Consider the following 13,666-nt stretch of genomic DNA (forward strand, 5'->3'; position numbering starts at 1 on the left):
TGAGAAAGGGGATATCACCACTGACCCCACAGAAATAAAGACTATCATAAGAGGATACTTTGAAAAACTATATTCCAACAAAAACAGCAATTCAGAGGAAATGGACAAATTCCTAGAAACACATAAGCAGCCTATATTGACAAAAGTAGAAATTGATGATCTCAAAAAAAAAAAAAATCAGAAGTAAAGAGATTGAATCAGTCATTAAAAACCTCCCAATTAAGAAGAGCCCAGGGCCAGATGGCTTCACAGGTAAATTCAATGAAACATTCCGGAAAGAACTAACATCAATCCTGCTGAAACTCTTCCAAAAAATCAAAACAGAAGGAACATTGCCTAGCTCCTTCTATGATGCCAAAAGTACCTTAGTACCAAAGCCAAACAAAGACACCACAAGAAAGGAAAATTACAGACCAATTTCTCTAATGAACCTAGAAGCAAAAATACTTAAGAAAATACTTGCTAATCTTATTCAACAACACATTAAACGAATTATACACCATGACCAAGTGGGATTCATTCCAGGTATGCAAGGATGGTTCAACATAAGAAAATCAATCAATGTAATACACCATATAAACAGATTGAAGGAAAAAAGTCACATGATTATATCTATAGATGCAGAAAAATCATTTGACAAAATACAGCAACCTTTTTTGATATAAACACTCCAAAAGATTGGAATACAAGGAAATTTTTTCAATATGATAAAGAGTATATATGAAAAACCTACAGTCAACTTCATTTACAATGGAGAAATCCTAAAATCCTTCCCCTAAAGTCAGGAACAAGACAAGGATGCCCACTCTCTCCCCTTCTATTTAACATTGCCTTAGAAGTACTTCCTCGAGCACTGAGGCAAGTACCAGATATAAAAGGCATTCCAATTTAAAAGGAAGAAGTCAAAATTTCATTATTTGCAGATGACATGATGCTATGCATAGAAAACCCTGGGAGGTCTACAAGAAAGCTTCGAGAACTCATAAATGAGGTTAGTAAAGTCACAGGTTATAAGATCAATGCGCAAAAATCAGTAGCATTTCTGTTCACCAATAATGAGCAAGATCAGCAGGAAATCAAGAAACAAGTACCATTCACAATAGTAAACAAAAAAATCAAATATTTAGGAATATATTTAAATAAAGAGGTAAAAAACATATATACCGAGAACTATACAAGACTGTTCAAGGAAATCAAAGAAGACCGAAATAAATGGAAGAATAATCCCTGTTCATGGATAGGAAGACTAAATATTATTAACATGTCTATCCTACAAAAACTGAACTACACATTCAATGCAATTCCAATAAAAATCAACTCAGCCTTCTTTAAGGAACTAGAAAAAACTAACTATGAAATTTATTTGGAAAGGAAAGAGGCCCCGAATAGCCAAAGACATATTGGAAAGAAAAACGAAATTGGAGGAATCACACTACCTGACTTCAAAACATACTACAAATCTACAGTAGTGAAAATAGCATGGTGTTGGCATTAGAAGAGATACACAGACCAATGGAATCGAATTGAAATTTCTGATATAGAACCTCATATACATAGTGATATATTATTCCATAAAGCCACCAATCCCTCTCAATTAGGAGAGAATGGCCTATTCAACAAATGGTGCCTGGAGAACTGGATATCGATATGTAGAAGAATAAAAGAGGATTACCATCTAACACCTTATACAAAGATCAAGATGGATCGAAGACCTAAATATAAAAGCCAAGACCATAAAAACCTTGGAAAGCAGTGTAGGGAAACATCTACAGGACCTTGTAATAGGAAATGACTTCATGATATCACACCAAAAGCACGAGCAGCAAAAGAACTAATAGATAAATGGGACTTCCTCAAAATTAAAGCCTTCTGCACCTCAAAGGAGTTTGTCAAGAAAGTAAAAAGGGAACCCACACAATGGGAGAAAATATTTGGCAAACATATATCTGATAAGAGACTTATAACTTGCATATATAAAGAACTTCTATATCTTGAAAATAAAAAGATAAACAACCCATTTAAAAAATGGGAAAAAAAGATTTAAACAGACACTTCTCCAAAGAAGAAATATAAATGGCTATAAAGCACATGAAAAAATGCTCCAAATCTCTAGCTTTCAGGGAAATGCAAATCAAAACGATAATGAGATACCATCTTACTCCCATAAGATTGGCAGCTATGAAAAAAACAGAAGAATACAAATGCTGGAGAGGATGTGAAGAAAGGGGAACACTCATCCACTGCTGGTGGGAATGCAGAAGGATCCAACCATTCTGGAGGACAGTTTGGCAGTTTCTCAAAAAACTAACCATAGATTTGCCATATGACCCAGCAATACCACTGCTGAGTATATACCCAGCAGAACGGAAAACAATGACACAAACTGATATATGTACACCAATATTCATAGCAGCATTGTTTCCTATCGCCAAAAGTTGGAATCCACCCAAATGCCCAGCAACAGATCAATAAAATGTGGTATATACATACAATGGAATACTACTCGGCTGTAGAAACAAATACACTACAAACACACGTGATAACATGGATGAATCTTGAGAACCTTATGTTAAGTGAAGCAACCCAGGCATTGAAGGACAAATACTACATGACCTCAAAGATATGAAATAAGCAAGCTCCCTCAGAGAGCTAGAGACTGGAAGATAGGCTTACAGGAAATCGGGGGGTGGAGGAAGGATGTGAGCCTACGTCTGCAGGAGTGGAATCTATGATGACCTGGTGGTAAGTGTGAGCACAAAGAAGAGATAAAATGGGGGAAGGGGTTGCCTTTGGGTGGGGCTTTGTGGGTTTGAGGGTGGCTGGGGATGGGCGGATGGATAATAGTACCCAAAAAATTGGGGGGAGAGAGGGGCAACATACGAACATAGGAGAGTGTCAGGTGTTGTTTGGGAGTAAAATGCTGAGAAATCGGTACCAAAATATAATTAAGAGGGTTACCTGTTTAGGATGCTCAGAGGGGATGATCTGACACGGGACGGACTCCTGGGGAATGTCTGAATGCTCATTTTGCCAGAGTGGGTTGTACCATTGGATAGAGACCCAAGTAGTGAGAGTGGGGGTGGACCGACATCCTGGGGAGGACTAATGCCATCAAAAAAGAAGGAACTGTATCTCTCGAGAGAAAGGATGGCTCCCAGGGCATTAGGGCAGTTGAGCAAGTCAGGCCCTGAACACTGTTGCAAGTATCTCTGGACGTGCTCCTCGGGAAATGGAGATTGGCTGAGGCTGTGGGCTCCAAGGGGAGGGGAAAATTGATGTTGGATGGATGGAACCAAGGTAAATGTTGGTGTAAGAGAGGAGTTTTGTGAGAGTACACAAGGATGGATATAAAACATGTAATATTACTCCAAAAACATATAGGGGATGACAGACTAATAATGTAAACCATAATGTAAAACATAGGATAACTAAAAGTTTAGAAAACTGTATATCCTAAAGTATGGACCACAATGTAAGCAGAGATGTCACCTTGTTTGAAAACTATTGTCTCAGAGTCTGTACATCGGTTTTAGTAAATATGATATGAATAAGTTATAAGAATATCGCTGTGGAAGGAAAAAGGTTTTATGGTGGATGTGTGGGAGTACTGTATATTGTATATATGAATTACTGTTATCTAAGGCTCTTGTAAAGAGAAGCTCAATAATTAGGAAAAAAGAAAAGAAAAAGATAGGATGTAGAATTTTTCCAAATCAATACGTATTCTATATCTAACCTTAAACCCATCGCTGTATTCCATTTTACTAGTAAGGGATCCTGACATTATATTTGGCTTCATGTTTCAGGAAGTTTTGGATCACAGAGCGGTTCAACAATGGCAGTGGAGGAATACTGGTATGGGATGTTATTGACAGGTGATATATGGTTGACAGGGAGTTATAAAGGGCAGGTGTCCAGGGTGCATGGTAATGTTTGGATATACTCATGGTGGCAACAATTAAAAACAACAGCTGGGGGGTACTGGGTTCCTGGCCGGGGGTGCTCTGTCGTGGTCCCTAGGGGAGCAGCAGCAGTTCCCCAGGTGCAACCGTAAGGACCAGGAAGGAAGGAGGGTCCAACAGTGAGCCCCTGATACTAATGACTATGCCTGTGAGCCTATACACCTGAAAAAAGAACAAGGCCTAGAGCAGCACTGTGCCTAGGAGTTTCCTCCTGACAGCCTTCATGTTACTCAAATGCGGCCAGACTCAAAGCCAAACTCGGCATGTAAATGCAGTGCATTCCCCACAGCGTGGGACATGACACCCAGGGATGAGCCTCCCTGGCACCGAGGGATCACTACCAAGTACCAGCTGATGATGCAACTAGAAAATGACCTTGAATTAAAGGTTCAACAAGGACCAGCATAATATCCCTGTCTACATATAATAACAGGAGTTTAAAATGCTGATTGACCTAATATAAGGGCGTAATGGAAAGGAGAAATGAGTTTATATGGCTATGAGTCTCTAAAACAGAGTCTGGAGGTTGTCAGAAGAATTGTCCTTATGCACACCTGAGCAGAGACAGATACAGTAGATACAACCCCAGGTATTGGTTCTTTTGAGGGCTAAAGAGACCCACAGGTTCTATGGTAATGTCAGATGGGGTTCATTGCCATGTCAGTTGGGCCTTCTTTGGAGCTGGTGTTTCTGCATGATGGAGCTGGACACAGATGGGATCTCTTGTCACAAGACTCATGCTACTTTACTGGACTTGTAGTTGGTGTTGGGGTTTAAGATATATCTAGGGGATTTGAATCTCTGGACTGATAATATGATAGCCAGGCCCTGAGCCTCAACAGACTTCAACTCCTACACTCTGATTTATTGGACTTACCCCACTCAGCTCTCATGGAGTTGAAGAATGTCAACCACCACACCATGGAGCCTAGAGTGCCTACAACTGAAAGCGGAGGATTGCATCCAGTATCCATGTGGAATCTAAGCCTCCTCTTGACATAGATGTGCAATGGCACAACCAATCCAAGGTCCACAGAGAAAATGTGGCACTGGTGTGGGAATTATGGCCATGGTGGCTGCTGGGTGCGGGGAATGGGAGGAAGAGATGAGATGTGGAGGCGTTTTCGGGACTTGGATTTTTCCTGGGTGGTACTTCACGGACAATTACCGGACATTGTACATCCTCCCAGGGCCCACTGGATGGAACGTGGGAGAGTATGGGCTATGATGTGAACCATTGACCATGAGGTGCAGCAATGCCCAGAGATGTACTTACCAAATGCCATGGATGTGTCATGATGATGGGAGAGAGTGTTGCTGTGGGGGAAGTGGTGGGGTGGGGGCGGTGGGGATGAATGGGACCTCATATTTTTTGAATGTAATATTTTTAAAAAATGAATAAAATAATTTTAAAAATTTTTAAAAATTATAAAAAGACAAAAAAAAAAAAAAGAACTATGACCCATCTATACTCTGTCTACAAGAAACCCTCCCTAGACCCAGGGGTCAAGGAGGCTGAAAGTGAATGGTTGGAAAGCAATTTTATAAGCAAACAATAACCAAAAAAGGGCAGTAGTAGCTATACTAATATCAGGCAAAATAGACATAAATGCAAAATTATTGTAAGAGACAAAGGAGGACACTATATATTAATAAAAATGGTAATCTTTCAAGAAGAAAGAATATTCATAAACATTTATGCACATACTGAGGGTATCATGAAATACATGAAGCAAACACTGGAAAAACTAAGTGAAGAACTAGATGCCTCAACAATTATATTGGGGAAAATTAATACACCACTGTCACCATTAAACAGAACATCTAAACACATAATAAAGACACAAAGACCTTGAATAATACATTAGAGACCTGGACATAATAGACATATACAGAATATTACAACACAATACAGTGGGATATAAATTCTACCTGAGTGCACATGGATCATTTTCAGGAGAGATGACAGGCAAGGCAGCAGAACAATTCTCAATGAATACAGAAAGACTGAAATTATACAAAGTAATTTCTCTGACCACAGTGGAATGAAACTGTAAATCATTAAGAGGCAGAGAACCAAATTAGGCACAAAAATTTGGAAGTTAAACCAAACACTGATAGACAAACAGTGGGTCATGGAGGAAATCTCAAAATAAATCAATACCTACCTTGAAACAAATGAAAATTACAACAAACCATATCAAAACCTATGGGATGCAGCAAAAGCAGTATTGAGAGGGAAATTCATAACCATAAATGCCTATATTAAAAAAGAAGTAAGAGCTAAAATCAAAGAAAATACTAGATAAAGAGCAACAAACTAAATCCAGAGGAAGTATAAAAAAGAAATAAGAATGATTAGAGCAGAGCTAAATGAAATTCAAAATAAGAAAGCAAGAGAAAAAATAAAACCAAAATCTGGTTCTTGAGAAGATTAAAATTGAAAAAACCTTAGACTAACAGGCATAAAAAGAGATAACATGCAAATACATAAAATAAGAAACAAGGAAGGGGATATCGCTATTGACCCCACAGAAATAAAATATCATACAAGGATACTTTGAAAAATTATATGCCAACAAGATGGATAATTTAGAGGAAATGGCCAAATTCCTGGAAACACATACGCAGCCTACACATCAAAAGAAGAAATTGATAAACTCAATAGACCATTTCCAAATAAAGAGAATTAGTCATCAAAAGCCTCCCAAATAAGAAGAGCCCAGGATGAGATGAATTCACAGGTGAATTCTACTAAATATTCCACAATGAACTAACACCAATCCTACTTTAATTCCTTCAAAAATAGAAGTAGAGGGAACATTGCCTAACTCATTCCATGATGCCAACATCACCCTAATACCAAAGCCAAACAAACATGCCACAAGAAAAGAAAAGTGTAGACCAATCTCTATAATGACCCTTGATGCTAACCATATTCAACAATACATCAAATGAATTATATACCATGAACAGTGAGTTTCATCCCTGGTATGGAAGGATGGTCAATATAAGAAAACCAATCAGTGTAATACACCACATAAATCAAAAGTAAAACCCACATGATCATCTCTATAGATGCAGAAAAAGCATTCAACAATATACAGCAAACTTTCCTGATAAAAACACTACAAAAGGTGGGAATAGAAGGAAACTTCCTCAACATGATAAAGGGTATATATGAAAAAACCACAGCTAACATCATATTCAATGGTGAAATCCTAAAAGCTTTCCCTCTAAGATCAGCAAGAAGACAATACCCACTTTTACTGCTTCTATTTAACAAGGTCATATAGAAGGACTTGCTCGAGCACTTAGGCAAGAATCAAATATAAAAGGCATCCAAATTGGAAAGGAAGAAGTCAAAATTTCACTGTTTGCAGATGACATGATCCAATACATAGAGACCCCTGAGAATTCTACAACAAAGCATCTAAAGCTTATAAGTGAGTTTACTAAAGTTGCAGGTTATAAAATCAATGTGCAAAAATCACAATGAGCCATGCAGCAAGATGATGACACAACAAAAAGAGACAAAGGGGAGAGTCAAGGCAAGATGCAACAGAAATCAGGAACTGAGGTGGCACAAGTGACAGGAAACTGCTCTCCACATCAGAGGTCCCCTGGGTCGAATCCCAGTGAATCCTACAGGAAAAAATGAGAAGACAAAAGAGAAACAGACACAGAAGATCATACAGTTTATGTACACTACAAAAAAAAAACCCAGCAGGGTGGGGGGGAGGAAAAATAATAGAACATACTACAAAACTACAGTGGTCAAAACTGCATGGTATTTGCAAAAGGATAGGCATACTGACCATCAGAACTGAAATGAGAGTTCTGATATAGATTGTCACATATAAAGTCAATTGATATTTGCAAGGCCACCCAGCCCATTCAACTAGGAGAGACTGGCCTCTTCAACAAATGGTGCTTGGAAAACTGGATTTCAATATCCAAAAGAATGAGAGACGAACACCCTCTAACAACTTATAAAAAAATTAACTCCATATGGATCAAACATCTAAATATAAGAGCCAAGATCATAAAGACCTTGGAAGATAATGTAGGGAAGCATCTACTGGATCTTATAGTAAGAATTGTTTTCATGAACATTATACCCAAAGCACAAACAATGAAAGAAAAAATAGACAAATGGGACCTCCTCAAAATTAAAAACTTTTGCACCTCAAAAGATTATGTCAAGAAAGTGAAAAGGCAACCTACTTGATTGGAGAAAATATTTGGTAACCATATATCTGATAGGGTCCAAATATCTAGCATATATTAAACAAAACCTATACCTCAAAAATAAAAAGATAATCAACACATTTTTTAAAATGTGCAAGTGATTTGAACAGACACTTCTCCACAGGAGAAATGCAAGTGGCTAAATAGCACATGAAATGTGCTCAACATTAGTAGCTATTAGGGAAATGCAAATCAAAGCTACAATGAGATATCATCTTACAGCCATCGGACTGGTGGCTATTAAAAAAAAAACTAAGGACTACAAGTGTTGGAGAGGACATGAAGGAAAGAGAACCCTCATCCACTGCTGGTGGAAATGTAGAATGATGCAGACACTGTGTAGGACAGTTTGGTTCTTCCTCAGAAAACTGACTGTAGAGCTGCCATATGATCCATCAATTCCACTGCTGGGTATATACCCAAAAGAGCTGAAAGCAAGGACATGAACAGATATATACACACCAATGTTCATCATGGCATTATTCACTATTGCTAAAACTTGGAGTCATCCCAAATTCCCTTCAACAGATGAATGGATAAACCAATTGTGGAATATATTTACCATGGAATATTACTCAGCTGTAAGAAGGAATACAGTATTAATACACAGGATAACATGGATGAATCTTGAGGACCTGATGTTGAGTGAAGCAAGTCAGGTAGGGAAGGACTAATATTATTCGACCTCACTGACATGAATGAAGCAAATTGAGCAGACACACAGAGTTAGAGTCTGGAAGATAGGTTTACAGGAATTAGGGAGAAGAAGGTTGTCAGCCAATGCCCATATTAGCAAAATCTATGATAAGGTGGAAGTGTGTAGCTGCACAGTGGAAGGGCATGACAATGATGTAATGACACTTTTAGGTTAGGGAGTGCTGATTTTTCAGGGGGGTGGAGTGGGGAGGGTGGGTTGGGTAGTCCATGGAAATGGGGGCAGTTTTGGAGAAAGGAGCAAGTGAACACTGGGGATGGGTGGGTACATGGTTGAAACTACAATATTTGGAATGGTGTTTTGGCAAATGGCAATTGAATGTTGGTGGTTTAGGGTGTTGGATTGGGGGGGCATTCAGGACAGGGCACACCTGGGGCAGACTTCAAGGGAGTGTGTTCATCTTGCCATAGTGTGGTGTATCAGTGGTTGGAGACCCACATAATGAGCAGGAAGGTGGTGGACTCCAGTCCTGGGGAGACCCTTTATGTCCTCAAATAGAGGGGCAGGAGGTTTTCAAGGACATGGGTGGTGCCTAATTGGGGATGGCAGACAAGTATGTCAAAACCTCAGTGTTGTTGCAAGTAACTATGATTTTTTTCCTTCAAAGAGTGAAACCTGATGTTTACCATGGGTTCTGAGATGAGGGGGAGGGAGGAATAGAATACATGGAACAGGGGGGCATTTTGGGCGAGATGGAAGTGTTCTACATGATCTTGCTATGATGGATACAAGCCATGTTAAATTGCATCAAAGTGTATAAAGTGTATGGTACAAAATGTAAACCATAACATAAACCGTTGACCATGTTTGGTAGCTATGTTTCAATATCTATATATCAGTTGTAATAAATGTACCATCCACATATACAATGTTATTAATAGGGGAAGGAGGAAAAGTGGGATGATGTTGGGTACTTGGGAGTCCTCTGTATTCAGTACATGACTTTTCTGTAATCTAAAACTTCTTTGAGGACAAAATAAAAATAAAAAGTAAGACACTGGAGGAATAAATGGAAGACAAGGTCACTGTACATATAGGGCAACAGATCTTATAGTGATGAAAAGGAAACTGTCAAAAAATTTAATATATTTTCATTATTTTTATTATCCCAAATTTTTATTTTTAAAATTTTTTTTTGTATTTTATTTCTTATTTTTAAAACTATCATTATTATTAATTTTTTATTAATTGTATTTGGCTATTTTATTGGCTTCAGTTTTGAAGAAGTTGTGAATCATAGTTACAACTGTTACAACTGTGGCAGGGGAGGATCATTGGTGCAGAGTGTCAGTGAAAGGGGATACATGGGAGGAAGTTCACCTGAGCATACATATATGGCATATGAATGTGTTCAAATGTTCATGGGGCATTTTCATGGTGGGTGGATATTCACAAAATAACAAAAGGAATATCAAATTCCTATCATGGGGAGCCTTGCCTCATTCTCTAATCAGCAAGAATCCTCTGAGTGCAGGGACAATGACTAGTGCAGGACCATTGACAGGCCCTTCATAATGATGATCATGCTTATGAAACTTTACTCTTGAAATGGAGACTTAGCCTACTTTTGTAGGGTGCCTATGATTTGCCTCCTGGGAGTCTCCTTGTTGTTCAAATCTGTTTTCTCTAGAAGCTGAGCTCAGCATAAAAATACATTACCTTCCCCCCCAGCATGAGACATGGCTCCCAGGGATGAGCAACCCTGGCATCGAGGGATTACTGCTAAGCACCAACTAGCAATGCAACTGGGAAAGGACCTTGACCAAAAGGGGGAAAAGTTAAAGACAGATGAGTTTAGGATAACAGATTTCAAAGTGTGTTTGAAGGTCATTTCCAGAGGTTATGCTTATACATGTCTCAGGAGGATCTTTGACTGCCAAAGTAGATACTATCCCAAATAACGGGGCTCCTCAGGGCTCTGGAGACACCCAGACGTTATAGTCAGGGCAGATAGCTCAGGAGTTTGGTGCCCTGCCAGTGGACCCTACTTGGGAATTTATGCTCCCCAGAGTGACAGAGTTGGACTCAGTTGTTGTTTCCGTACACATGGCTCTTTTGTCCTTTTATTTGAACCTATAATTAGTACTAGATTTGGTAGGTGTATATCCAAGAGACTTAAATATTTGCCAACTGGGCCATGAATCTCATTGGAGTTGCAACACCTACTATCTATTTCATTGTTCTCACCCAGGAAAACTAACATGTAACTGATGATGGACAACTACCATACCAAGGAACTGAGAGAGTATACAACTGCAAACAAGAGAGTCTGATTCATCATCCCTAAGGGATCATGGCTCCCTCTCAATTAGAATTGGAGTGGACATCACCATCCTAGAATCCTTAGGATTGTGGAATGAACAATGGACTAAAGTAGGCTTACTGGTATTCTTCTGTAGACTTATTGCGATTCAAGCAATGGAAGAAATATCATCAGTGTGGAAGCAGTGGCCACTGGAGTTTCTGAGGGCAAGGAGAGGGAAAAATAGGAGTAATATAGAGTCATTTTTGAGACTTGTGGATTGTTCTAAATGACATTGCAATGACAGATACAGGCCATTATAAATCTTATCATAACCTACAGAATTGTGTGCAAGAGAGTGTAAACTGAAATAAAAACTTTAATCCACACATAGTGGCAATGCTCCAAAATGTGTTCATCTATTGCAATGAAGGGACCTCACTAATGTAGGATATTGTTAATGTGTGAGGTGTGGTATCGGGAGTGGGGCATATGGGAATCCCCTACATTTTTATGTGACATTTATATAATCTAAATATCTTTATAAAATAAAATAAAAATGGAAAATAATGTGTTTCTTAAGGCTCACATGAATGTTGGGAAGGTGTGTCATCAGGCCAGACCATTACAGGTTTATTTTACAAAGATTCAATCTCCACTGCTATCATTATCTATCCATAAGTCTCCATTCCAATTTTCAGGATCCCATTCCTTTCCAGTCTATGCCTTCCCTTTAATAGTAGATATCATATGAGGTTGAGATTTTAGATTCCAATGTATTTCTGCTACTCACACAATTAAACTCTGGATCTGGTTTTCAGAGATCTCAAGTCTGTGGCTGTACAAAACAAGATTTTCTTTCATGGATCACATAGAATCTTTCACATGATTCATGTGGCACTTAAGTTCAAATTTGAAGTCTTCCATTCATCTCTTTCATTTAATACTGTATCCATCTTATTTAGCAGCAACCAGGCTACATCATTGTACCTTTTCCACCAGATCCTCTACCAGAAGGACAGCCAGGAAAAGCTGTTCAGAAACATCCTCAAGGAAAAGGGAATCATGGTGGGAATCAAGTTAGACCAAGCAACTGCTCCTCTTGCAGGCACAAAGAAACTACTGTTCAATGGCTTTACTGCCTCTCTGAGCACTGTACTCAGTACAAGAAGGATGGTGCTACCTTTGGAAAGTGGCATGCTGTGCTGAGGATTGCTGACCAGTGTCCATTCAACTTTGATATCCAAGAAAATGCCTACACTCTGGCCCACTACCCCAGCATCTACTAGGAAAATGGATTGGTATCCATTGTTCAACTAGTGGTCATTCCTGATGGGGACCATGACATGGATTACTGCCAATATGTTACTAAGATTGTCCTGGCTGCTTTCCACAAGGCCCTGAATGACAATTGTGTTTACCTGGAAAGCACCTGCTAAAGCCCAACATGGTGACTTCTGGACATGCCTGCTCCAAGATGTATACTCCAGAGCAAGTGGCTAATGGCAACCACCACAGCTCTCCACTGCACCATTCCTGCAATTATTTCAGCCATCTGCTTTTTGTCTATTGGCATGAGTAAAAAAGATGCCACTCTCAACCTCAATGCTATCAACCTTTGCCTTCTACTAAGACCCTGGAAACTAAGTTTCTCTTATGCCAACCAATGCACTTGCTGCCTGCAAAGTCAAGTCTGCAAACAAGAAACAACCCAGGAGACTTTTATGAAGCAGGCCATGCCTAATGCCAGACAGCCAAAAGACAGTACATTCACATGAGTTCTTCTGCTACAGCCTCCATCCAGTCTCTCTTCACCACCAGCTACACACACTAGGACCTTGCACCAACCAGCTTTGCACTAGCTCTTCTGGGTGTCTTGGAAGGAGGGTTGAGAAGGAATAACCTTTTGCCCAAACCTGGAAATTAGACAAAATTAGATGGAACAACTGGAAACACATTACCTGTTAAATTCTTAAATGGAAGGAAAAAATAAATTAGTACTTCAAGTATAGAAGTACAAATATCAAGGATCTGACAAATTTTCACAAAATGACTTCCTTGCAATACTTCCATCTCCCCACTCCCCTGAGTCACCTGAAGAAAAGAGTAGATTTTAAAATGAAATCTGGTCTCCATCCAAATCACAACCCCGAAAAAAACACCTTGAAAGTAAAGTGCAAAGAAGTGCATCTTATTAAACAATCTTAGCAGTAGTAGGTTATGAAGGAGTCCGCTGTAACCAAAAAGAAATAAAGTAATCTATAAATTCTTTTTTTTTAAAAAAAAGAAAAGAATCATGTGTAGGGAAATATAAATGAGTCTAACTCTGTTACATTGGGGAAGTAGATTATCATATATTCCAAGGTAAGGCCCAGCAATGGGGTACTGATTTGATGGGGTTGTGTGACTTGCCTATAGTGTCCAGATGTCTCTAGAGTCCTCAGGAGCACCCCTGTTTCAGTTTTACTTATTATGTCAGTTAGTGATATCTGCCTG

The 13,666-nt window shown here is 39.0% G+C and overlaps 1 pseudogene; it reads left to right on the top strand.

Annotated features, from left to right (window-relative positions):
- Positions 1-12,055: 12,055 nt before the first annotated feature.
- Positions 12,056-13,004, top strand: LOC101416914 (fructose-bisphosphate aldolase B pseudogene; annotated as a pseudogene).
- The last annotated feature ends 662 nt before the right edge of the window (positions 13,005-13,666 follow it).

Source organism: Dasypus novemcinctus, chromosome X (genome assembly GCF_030445035.2).
Source record: "Dasypus novemcinctus isolate mDasNov1 chromosome X, mDasNov1.1.hap2, whole genome shotgun sequence".
Lineage (NCBI taxonomy): Eukaryota > Metazoa > Chordata > Mammalia > Cingulata > Dasypodidae > Dasypus > Dasypus novemcinctus.